Here is a 12,390-nt window from a genome sequence, read left to right on the forward strand (position 1 = left end):
TTCTCTTCTAATGTGTATTTAAAACCAAAAATTTCTCTTTCAGCATGGTTTTAGCTACATACCACAAGCTTAACAAGTAGTATATTAACATTTTTAAATGTTTTCTAATTTCCATTGTAATTTCTTCTTTGACTCACAAATAACTTAGACACATATTGTTTGTTTTCCAAGCATTTGAGGAATTTTCTACTAATCCTATTATTGATTTTTATCTTAATTCCACTGTGGTTAGTGAGCGTACTCTATTTTATTTTAATCCCTTTAAATATGGTAAGGCATGCTTTCTGATCTAGTACATATTTAATTTTAGCAAATTTTCTGTGATCATAGAGAATCCAGCTAAAAATATCACCATTCGGTGTTACTTTTTCAGTTTCTTACCATTTTGAATAATTGACTATTTTAGTTACATTCTCTCTACTGTTTTGTTTTGTTTTGTTTTAATTGAGAGAGGCGGTTACTCTGAGAGACTAAAACGTGGATTCTTGATTTATCACAGTCTAATGTAATTTACTACTTTTACTTCTTCCACAACAATGCAGGAAGCTCAGACCACATGACCTCAGTTTACCACTCTTCAGATTTATATGACACTTTTCATGTGTTTTAACTATATATTTTAAATTCTAAAGATGAAATTATTGTTAAAATTATATTATTACTTTAATAGTAAATATTTCTTTAGGTTTGCCTACCCTTTTTAGCCCTTTTTAGTTTTTCTTGCATTTCCAATCTCCTGTCTGTCTTTCTGAAAAAGGATATGCTTTAGTATTTCTTTTAGTGTGGATCTGCTAGTAATCAATTCTCTCAGTTTTTGGTCATATGGAAAATGTTTTTATTTCACTTTCATTCATAAAGAATATTTTCATTGAAAATGGAATTCTAGATTAGCAGTTATTTTCTTTCAGCACTTATTTCATTGTCTTCTGGCTTCCATTGCTTTGATTTAGCTCATTGACTTTAATCTTTTTTCTATTCTAATATATGTATTTAAAACAAAAAATTTCTCTCAACATGGCTTCAGTTGCGTACCACAAATTTAGATGGCTAATTCTACTCTGATTCCCTTGGCATTATAAAAAAAAATTTTTTTCTGGCTGCTTTTCAGTATTTCTCTGTCTTTGTAGTTCAATAGTTTTGAACTGTGATGTGTCTATATGTGATTTTACTTTTATTGACCCTATTTAAGTTTCATAATGTACTTTAAATCTATGGTTTGATGTCTTTAATCATTTTTGGAAAATTATAAGTCCATTATCACTTCAAATATACTTCTGCTTTATTTTCTTTCTCCTCTTTTACAGGAACTCTAATTTTCCAAATGTTAGACCTTTCTCAGACTACCCCCCACATTTCTTATACTATTTTATCTATTTTATATCTTTAAAAATATATGTTTCTTTGAACTATCTTCTGATTCATTAACTTTCCACTACTTATGTCCCCTTTTCATGATTTATTTACTCGAGCGCCAGATAGTGTATAGAAAAGTTTTAGAATTAAAGTTAGGCCTATATTATCTTTCCAGAGAGAGATTTTGTATTGTTTTTGGCAAGTGGTTAAGGGCTCTAAAAGTCTGGGGTCCCTTAATGGAACTTTAGAAATTGAGATTATTACGAGCTAGTTTTCAGTCACTGCAGGGGTTTGCTTCATCTCTGGTTCACCACTGCTCCTAGTGTGTAGCTGTTTTTCTGTAAGCAATAAGAAAAGAAAGTAAGAAACAGAAAAAATAACACTGAATGAAGAGGGTCTTAACTTAAAACATGAGGATTCTACCATTGCTCATTTCTCTTAATAGGCCCTGCTCTCCAATATTTTGGGAAAACACAGGGGCCTAACTTAAATATACTATCATCCAGGAAAAAATTAAATTTGTTTCTCATGAGCCTAGCTGGTACTATTGACTTGAGAACATTCTAGCCCATTCCAGGATCCACAGCTTAATCTAGGAATCATTTTATCTGCCATTCAACCTTATTGTACACTTAAGACTCAGTGTACCTCAGCTGTGGCACTGGCATTACAACTAGGGTAACCCTGTCTTTTCACAAATGCTTACTCACTGCTCTGATTTTACATCATAGATTTTTTTTTTTATGTTTTTTTTTTTTCTTCATGTCTTTGTGGTTTTGGAGCTCTTGGAGATTTTTCTTTCTCCCTACAAGTTCAGTGTTGCAAGAAAAATTTCTTAATGCAGGATTTATGCACAATCTTCTTATCATATGATGGAAGGTCCAGAAACAAAAATGTCTGCCTTCTTTTTCCTAAGTTATTGTTTTGTGAACATTCTGAGGAAGGTAACATTCTCAGAATACTTACCAGATGGAAGCCAAGTTTAGGCTTAAAGTTAATAGTCAACAAAAACACATATTTCCACTAATGAAAAATACATATTTTTGAAATACTTTATAACACAAGCAAAATAATTAATTCTTCCTCTTCTTCATTATATTTTGGTTGCTCTATAGATGACTAATAAGTCTCAGATAAGTCAATGATATAAAAACTTAATCTTACAGCGGGGATAAGTAGGTAATCAAGACAAGCAGTTATTTAAACCTCAAACTCTGGCTTAAAAAAAGATTTACACAAAGGCAGACATCCCAATTCTCTTATTCATAAGTTTTAGAATTGTGTGTACACCTTACTAGCTGAATGGAAGTTTTCAGTAGGTGTTGAGTGAATGTGAAAGCAGGACAACTAGACTCAAGTCTACAGAACAAATTACAGTTTTTAAAAAATTACAGTGGAACATTTTTGTTTTGTTTTGTTTTAAGATTAAAACGTATCCAGAGAGTTGGAGTACTTTTGAAGAAAAGTGAGAGGTATTCCAGTGTCCTGGCAGCAGCCATGAAAAGTCCAAAATGGCCTACTGCTGCCTAATCATTCATATGTTAACTATAAAAATTGTACCACTGTGTCAAAGATTATGAGTAAAATGTGGCACAGGGTAGTGTTAAAACTAGAGACTCATATCAGATTGACCTGTAGGCTTAAACCTTAGTACAACTAGTTACAACAATTCAACTTTAGGTTAGTTTCTTAACTTCTATAGGCTTCTAGATCCTTAGTAAAATATGTTAGTATTTCCCTCATAAGGTTGTTATGAAACTTTCAGATATAAAAACAAGTCCTTAAAAAACAGTAAAAAATTGAGGTGGTTTATCAAGTTATTTTTTCTTCGCTATGTTTTTCTTGAAGAATAATAGTGTTATGAGGGACAGTCCTCCAGCCAAGCTCCAAAATAGACCTCGTGGTTTCTGAAGGAACAAAAATGACATAAGCTGGTGCTCAGTCTATGCTTTATCTAAATTGAGTAAACCATAAATAGCCAACAGAAATAGCGAGAAACAAATGGGGTGTTAAAGAATCTTTGTTACAATCATCTATGATATTTTCGGTAACACAATTGAGAAATTGTTTTAAATACATAATTCTGAACCTGACAGTGTTAAACTTGGAAGGAGTCATTGGTACTGTTGGAGGAAATAAATAATGAATTCTAAAAATAAAAAAAGAGAAAAATGGCTATTTAAAAAAGCAAGTAAATGCTTGAGAGTTGGAAAACAGTAGTAGTGACTCTACAAGTAGACTACAAGAAATTTATCTTGAAATAGTTAATACCTAAGATAATAGAAGCTTTAAGAAAATATGCATATATTATAAAAAATATACAAAGCATCAATTCAGATATGTAGCCAGCTAACATATCCTATAGTACTTGAAAGAACCAGTTACCTCTTAATTCATAATTACATTTGGAATCTATGTTTTCTTTTATTTTAAAAATATTTTCAATTACAGTTGACGGTCAATATTATATTAGTTTCAATAATACCGTATAGTGGTTAGATATTTATATAACTTATAAAGTGATGCCCCAATTTTAAGGTGGATAAGTTCCAGGGATCTAAAGTACAGTATTCTGCACATTCAGTCCAGATGGGACCCCATCTCAGATAACCCCTTCTAAGGAAAACAACACTCTTTGTCAGGCTCTTCTCTTATTTTATTTCATTCTCTTCTGCAACAACATGAGTCCATTGTCTTTATTTAAAAGTTGCCTTAACATTAGCTAAGTGAAATAAATCAGAAAGAGAAAAACAAATACTGTATGAACTCACTTACATATAGAATCTAAAAGACATCAACCTCATAGAAAGAGACAGTAGAATATTGGTTGGCAAGGACTTTGGGGATGGGAGAAATGAGGAGATGTTGGACAAAGGATACAAACCTTCAATTTTAAGATAAATAAGTTCTGGGGATCTAAGGTACAGCACGGTGACTACAGTCAACAATACTGTATTATATACACTAAAGTTTCTATGCAAATAGAGCTTTAATGTTCTCACCATAACAACAAAATGGTAATTAGGCGATGTGAAAGATGTGTTAACTTAACCTAATTGTGGTAAACATTTCATGATATATGTTTCAAATCATCACATTTTACACCTTAAACTTTCACAATGTTCTGTCAATTATATCTCAATAAAACTGAAAATAAATAAAAAATTTTAATTTCTTCAAAAACCTCTAGGTTTCTTTATTTCAAGACCTGTGTTTTATCTTAGATTCTAGATAATATATATTCAAGGTTTCTTTAATGTATAATTTTTTATAGCTTTTGTATGGTAATGTTCATTGTGAATTCCCAAGTGTTTCATACTTTGTAATGTTTTCCAAATTTGTTTGGGAAAAAAACCCACTTGTTTCATGAGATTTCATTGCTTCTGTGTAAAAAAACCTGTCTTCTGTGGAAAAAATTTTAAAGAACTAGTCAAGTAAGTGTTATTAAATATATAACATGCATGATGCAACCTCATATGCCAACTTCAGGGTCCACCTTGCTCGTAGCTGCCTTTCCCAAGAGTTGGGACATGGTCTCACAATTCTCAACAAAGTAGTCTGGCTAGTCACGCCCAAATGACTAAGTATAGGTGGTGAAATATTTTTGCCATCGCTAGAATTAATCATATGAGTAAAAGGAGAAAGAAACCACTTTGATCTGGAATAAACCAGCTTCAAGGAGGAGATAAATATTAAACTGACCTTTGAAATGCAAATGAGAAATTCTCTCATAAATTCTAAACTTTATTTTTTGTTTGTTTGTTTGTTTATACCTAGAAGAGATTATTTGCTTACTCAACCTTTCCTTTAACATTCTGGAGAAAGGAAGGTTAAGGGACAAAAATGAAAATAGACACACTGCCAACTATAATTAAGCTGAAAATAGTTACTAAACGTAGTCATTCATATGTCAAAGAATTCATGAGAACTACTAAATAAGCACTGCTGGGGTGACCTGAGTTTCCTTAGGCAGGTCTCCCCACTATATGGGTACTAGTAGGATAATACTAATGGTCACATCTCAGATTTTTCTGCCTTTTATTCTCACCTGTATAGGAGATATAAAAAAAAAGTGGTTCCATGAAAAGTCAGCCCCTGCATCTCTGCCCAGCCCTTTCTAGAGGTCCTGAAAGACTATCTCCAAGTTTTCACAATCTTCTCATCATTTCCAGGCTATGGCCCAACTTGCTACAAACACTGAGAGTGCTGATGTTAGTGCAAATAATGCTGTTGTTGGTGCTCCTCTAACTGAAAACACTTGAGATGGCTACACGGCATGGCCTCTTCTATAATTTTCTCTGAGGTAAGGTCCCTCTGTGTTTCAAGAAGTAGGAAGGATGTTTCTCCCCCTACTATGTATCAATACATCACTTTAGAAACAAGGCAGAGTTGTCTCTCTGCTTTGTGCTCCTTGTATTCCAAAGTCACTCATGAAATTTTTTTTCATCTTCTGTTTGGGATACCTTGTTGGGAGATGGTTCTTCATGAGTCTCTCACATTTCTGTACATCTCATGAGCAGAGGCACTGGCTGCCTTTGTTCTGAATTACCTCTTAGAGGATTTTTGCATAGTCAAAAGCTTTGGAAGATATTGTATCTGCCTCCGGAGCAAAGGGCAGATTTGTTAACTATCCTAGGGGCAAAAGTCAGGCAGGCTTGCTGCCCGCACATTATGAAAGATTCGGGTTCCCTAAGCTTGAGGTTCTCTGGTAACACACCCCACTGTGTGCGCAGACATCACCTAGCCCTCTTTGCATTACCATGGGAGAACATGCAAACATACTAGCTACTGTGCCATGAATAATAAAGGTCTTTGTCTCTGACACAGGAGTCTCATGTCTTCTGTCAGCATCTGTGACATTTGCCAGGCTAACTTGTTAGTTTCAAAGTAGGGTAAAATCTTAGACCCTACGCAATTGTTGACAAAACTCTCACTACTGGGTTCAGATATAAATCCTTGAATAAGAACCACTACGTAAGATACACACTGTGCTGTTCTGGGTGGTTCTCAGATCTCTCATCAAGAAAGAACCTATATTTCATCTTCAGGGAATGCAGTTGGCTAATAGTCTCTAGCTGTAGCATGTTTAAGATCCACCTCAGCTTTCAAACAGAGACCATACCCTTCCTGAGCAGCTACATCCACAATGTTAGTAAGGTGGGGGTTCTAGGGCCAGGACATTTCTGCTCAGTAGGGGAATCAATCTCACAAACAATCTTTGCTCCAGAGCTGTCTATTGCATTGGCCAACACTGTCAGATCTGCAGGCTTTCTCTCACTTTTATTGTTCATAGATGTTTTTCAGTTTATACTCCCAAATCTATCTCAGGGTCTGCTTCCCAGAGAACACAACTGATATCCCTGTGTCCTGTCACAGGCACTGAAATCTTCTTCCTCTGAGAGAACCCCATATAAATCAATTCATCTATACTAACATCTCATATGCATGCCCAGGTTCACACAACATGCCCATACATACTAAATCTCTGCTTAAGTTCGAGTTGGAACTTCCCTTGAATGAAAAATGTTCAATATAGTTTTGTGTACTTTAAATGATTATGTTAGGATATATTAGGTTCATGAAATGCTGATTTAAGTTTGAGGATTAGCATGTGTCATGCATTTATGTAAGACTACAAAGCTAGTCTAAAATTTAGATATTTATAGTAAATTAATATTTACTGTATTTCAATGAATACAAAATGCCATTAATTACAAGCATTTTAAGTATCATTAAGAAAAATTTCACCAATTAATCTATGAGACAATGTTAAGATGCCTTCTATTATTAGGCAAATTCCAATTTTGGTGATATTAAAATGTAAAAAAAAGCGCATCTTTAATCTAATAAAATTTGGTATTATATGACCTTGGAATTTCCTAGTCTCAGATAATTTGTGTGACTAATACCTGAAGCAGACATTAATAAAGGAAGAGTCTCCAATTTCTGAATTACAATAGTCCCCCTTATCTGTGGTTTCACTTTCCATGGTTTCAATTACTAGAGTTCAATCTGGGTCCAAAAATATTAAATGGAAAATTCCAGAAATAAACAATTTATAAATTTGAAATTACACATCGTTCTGTGTAATGAAATCCCATGCCATCCCACTTCTACCTGCTGGGGACATGAACCATCCCTCTGTCCAGTGTATCCATTCTGTGTATACACTCTGCCCCTCCCCCCCCAAAAAAGTTAGTCACTAAGTAGCCATCCCAGTTATCAGATCAACTGTCAGGGTATTACAGTGCTTGTGTTCAAGTAACCCTTATAGGAATAATCCCAACACTACGTCACAATGAATACTTCATTCACCTGACTTCACCTCATCACATAGGCATTTTATTATCTCATATCATCACAAGAAGGGTGAGGACAGTACAATAAGATATTTTGAGAGACAGTGAGAGACCACATTCACATAACTTTTATTATAGCATATTATAATTGTTCTATTTTATTATTAGTTATTGTTAATATCTTACTGTGCCTAATTTATAAGTTAAACTTTATCATAGGTAGGTATGTATAGGAAAAAACACAGTATATATAGGATTCGGTTCTATCCACAGTTTCAAGCATCCAGTGGGGGTCTTGGAATATATTCATCATGGATAAAGGGGATTACTATATTTTGCATGACATGTGATCATTTTCAATTAAATATGCAAATATTTAATTTAAGTTGTTAATAATCAAATATTGGATAACAATCAAGTGATTTTTAAAAGCTTCGGTCTTAATAAGCATATAAAAGTGGGTTTACATTATGAACATGGTATACAATAGAATATTTAACATTTAATCATACATAAATGCATGACAGTTTTTAAAATTCAGAAATCTGAAGGTTAATTAAAGCCCCCTTCTGACTCATAAGGTATACCTTTTCTAATATTGGAATTGCATTGGAATTAAGAGACCATTAAGTCTAGTCCCTTTGTTTTTCAGAAAATCACCATGAAGCCCAGAGAATGAGGTGTATTTCCTTACAGATAGTTAATAACAGAGCAGAACCAGAGCCTTCCTGATGAGCTTTCTGCTGAGAAATTCTCTCTACCACCTTACCATGCCTGACTCCAGACTTACAGGATCGAGATGGCATTGGTTGAATCAAAAATAAAAAGAGAAATTTAGAGAATAGATAGAAGGGAAAAATATGAGGTCATCAGTAATAGACATTTCTTTTTCCCTCTTTTTAAGTCACTCTTAGGACAACAAACTGCTGAGTTACTGAGTCCACTGATATAAAGAGAATGTCTTTTTATGACACAACACCTAGTACACCGTAGATGTTTAAGAAACATTCATCAAATGCCTATATGGGCCAGGTACTGAACTGTTTCCCATATATAGTTTCTCATTTAATTTAATCCTCTCAACATGCTTGTGAAGTAGTACCATCCTTATATCACAGATAAGGAAATAGGGGCGTAGAAAATTTTAAGAAACCGAAGCACTTATATCTGGTAATTTTAGGTTACTATTCACAATGTCCTCTTAAAAAATTAAGTCAGTTTGATTTTTTTTTTCATGTTTATGGTAAAAAAGAAAAAAAATGTTCCGTCATATCTAAATTATAAAGCCTGCACCTAAAATCAAAATTTCAAATTCATAGGCTGCTTACCAAATGCAGTCCACACTTTAAATAGGCTTCACTCTGGGTTTTTCCAAAACAGAAGGCTGAGTAATGTCACTCAAATTTGTAATAACCAAAAATGAGCCCATTTGTGTTGGATGTAAGAGAAGGTAAATAAATTGTGCTGTTTTTCCTTCTCAGTTTCCACAATTAAAATAGGCAGAATAATATGGTAAATCAGAGATAAAAATATCACCTTTTGATGAATGTGGCATAAATGTATGGCAACCGTAGTCTTCCTAATACCCAATCTCAGAACTGGATTGTCTCTCCACTCTTCAGCCCAGTCCCCCACCCCTCACCTGTGTAGGTATCGGGGGTTGGGGATGAGAAGGGGAAGTAGAGTCTTCCCTTGATCAGCTGGTGACATGGAGGACAGAATGAAGAGCTCCTTCACCAGGCAGGCAAATCCCAAAGACAAAGAAAAGGAATAAGGAGATGAGTTATGAGTTTTGCATACCCAGTTCCCTATCCCCAATCCAACATTAAGCAAAAGCACTCTTCTCCCCTGAGAAGATGGAGATAGGGCAGGAGTGACATGCTAATTCTTGTCCCCCCTTGTGGAACCTTGAAGTCTGAGAGAGGAGGTATTACCATGTGTGTCTCTCACACACATACACACACACACACACACACACGCACACACACACGCACACACACACACACACACAGAGATATGTGCTATGGTACTGGAGTGTCATATAGTCCGATCTCTTCATTTTGAACATGTTGGGCTTCAGGCACTTCAGAACAGGATCATTTTATTAATAACAGTCAGTAGGGAATAAGAAATGAAATGACATAATTCTGCTGTGGATAAAGTTGAGGTTTTAAAAAGGGAAAACTTCACTGTCACTTGTATTATATGTGTAAGACAGTCAAATATATGTAAATATCTGAAGTTATATAGAAAGAAAAAGAAAAATGCCCACCAGTAACTCAAGATCAAGTATGCAATGGTTAATTTACATTACAGAATAAAAGAAAGCCACCAGCTGGCTCACTGCCTTGCAGCAATGACTCAGCAGAGAGCCCACCTTTTGTACAGATAGGAAGAGGAGGGAGGAGCAGAAAAGGGGTGAGAGTGGGGATGAAGCAGAGTCTGTGTTTGAGGATAACATCTCCTTTTAAAATGGTTCTGGATGAAGAGAGGGAAAAGTCAAAATTAAAAATGACTTAGTTGTCCCACATAGCTTCCCTTTCTTCCCTCCCTACTCTGAGAAATGAGACTCAGGGCTCAGGTGCAAAGTGCAAGCTAGAACAGCCACAGTGAACTGGCAGTCTCTCCACTGCTGTGGGGATTTAGGTCTAGCAGTTCAGTTCCCAGATTTGGAATCAATACAAGTTCTAGTCCTAAGGGCTTTCAGAATTTCATAATAAAATATTGGATATTCCTTCTATTGTCTCCTAGTTCCTTAGCAACAAGATTAAAACACTTAATTATGCAGCTTTGACCTCCCGATAACTTATAAAATGCCCACTATGCCTCCTGATCGCCAGAGTTATCTAGAGGGGACATCAACATTCATTTCATTGACTTTGCATCAGAGTCATAGGTAGAACTCCAGCACGGGATCAATGCCATTTCTCTTGGTTCAAACTTTTCACTAGAAATGAGGCACAAAACACTATATGAATATTTATTGAAAGCCTAGAGGCATATGGCAGGCACCATGCAAGACAGTGAAGAACAAACCAAATATGGATCCCGACTTCATGGTGCAAAAATCCTAAAAGACCCTTCTGACTTTCACCTACCCAAATCTCACTCATTCTTAAAGGTTCTCACTGGAACCCTTCCAAAACCACTGCATTCTGCTGCCTCTTCCTCCTGTGATCCCAGAATAATCAAATGCTTTACTCTCAGCACTTTGTATATTCTAAGTTCTGGAACAAAACTACCTAAAGGCTCCAGGCCCCTTAAAAACAAAACACTCACAAACAGATACTGGAGCTTGAGCCATTCTTCTTCTCTTTTTGTCAGGAATTTTTAGCTGGGTATAATTTATAGTGTCCATAAATGCCTTTGGGGCAGGGCACCAGAGGGAGGTCTGTGAATCTCTTAAAATTATATGCAAAATTATAAGTATTGCTGTTTCTTTAGGAAGCATGTAAAGCTTTCTCTGGATTCTCAAAGGAATATTGGAGCCAAAAATGTTAGATGTTCTGTTTTACTAGGTTTTAAGCAATTATGTCACTTTTTAAATCATTATAATGAGCTTGGCATCCATTTTACTTTAGCTCTAATTTCTAACAACAAAGAATGTGATTTCCAAGAATATGTTCTTTTTGTTTTTAAGTGCCATTAAAAATTTTAAATATAAAGTTTAATGGAGGTTATGGTAAAGATTTTTACCTATTTAATATGTAAATTACCCTAGGGCTTAAGCCAGCTTGCTATCATTTTACACTATATCATTCAGGAGAAACTTGGGCACCTAAATAGAATGAGTGGTAATTAATTCTCACAAGTTACAGTGAGAATCATAGCCATTAGTGCCAAAAACTGAAGCTGAAAATTATTGAAATATGTGTCTAATAGACTGCCTTGTCACTCTCCATTTCTGTCATCTGATACTTATAGTACATTAAGACCATCAGAAAGAGACCTCAAATTTACAGGAGATGAATTTTAAAACCCAATTCTCAAACTTACAGTTAAACATTCCTAAATACCTTTTAGAGTCTAGTTGGCTTTAGCACACCAGAAACAGCTGCAGCAGCAATACATAGTTTGGGGATTGGAAAGGGGAAGGAGCCTTCAATAAATATTTAAAGCAATGAGTAAATACTTCTCCCCTTAAATCACAGTTGTAAAAGCCTATGTAGAGAAGAGGAGGGGAAAACTTTCAGTTTTATGATTATCTTTTAAGCATTTTATATTTTGTGTGTAATCAGAGGCATAAAGAGAAATAATATATTTGAAAAGTTAAATAAGATCTTTGTAATAAAACTCGTACAGGAGAAAGGATGCATGTAACATTACAGAGAGAAAAGAAATGACTCTAAAATCAAACTCCTGAAGAAAAAACACTGCAGAAACAATGCATAATAATAACACTTTACAATTCTTAAATAAGAGGTGTTACACAAATTTAAAAATTAGACGTTTTCATATTAATCTTATGGTACTCTTGAAATATTAGCACATGGCATTATTTCTGTTCTCACTGTACAGATGAAATAAGTGGGAAGTAATATGCCCAGGATGGAGAGCAGACTAATAACAGAAAGAAAGGCAGAGCCAAGGGACAAATACACATTTACTTCACAGAGATACTGGTGCAAATTCCCTCAGAAACGAAAAATGCCATAATAATAGATGCCTTTCAGGTAAGCATTATTAAAGGAATCCAGTACAAGTTTTCACATTATAATCTTTAAAACTTTAAACTAAG

Source organism: Pteropus alecto, unplaced genomic scaffold (assembly GCF_000325575.1).
Source record: "Pteropus alecto unplaced genomic scaffold, ASM32557v1 scaffold270, whole genome shotgun sequence".
In the NCBI taxonomy this organism is placed as follows: domain Eukaryota; kingdom Metazoa; phylum Chordata; class Mammalia; order Chiroptera; family Pteropodidae; genus Pteropus; species Pteropus alecto.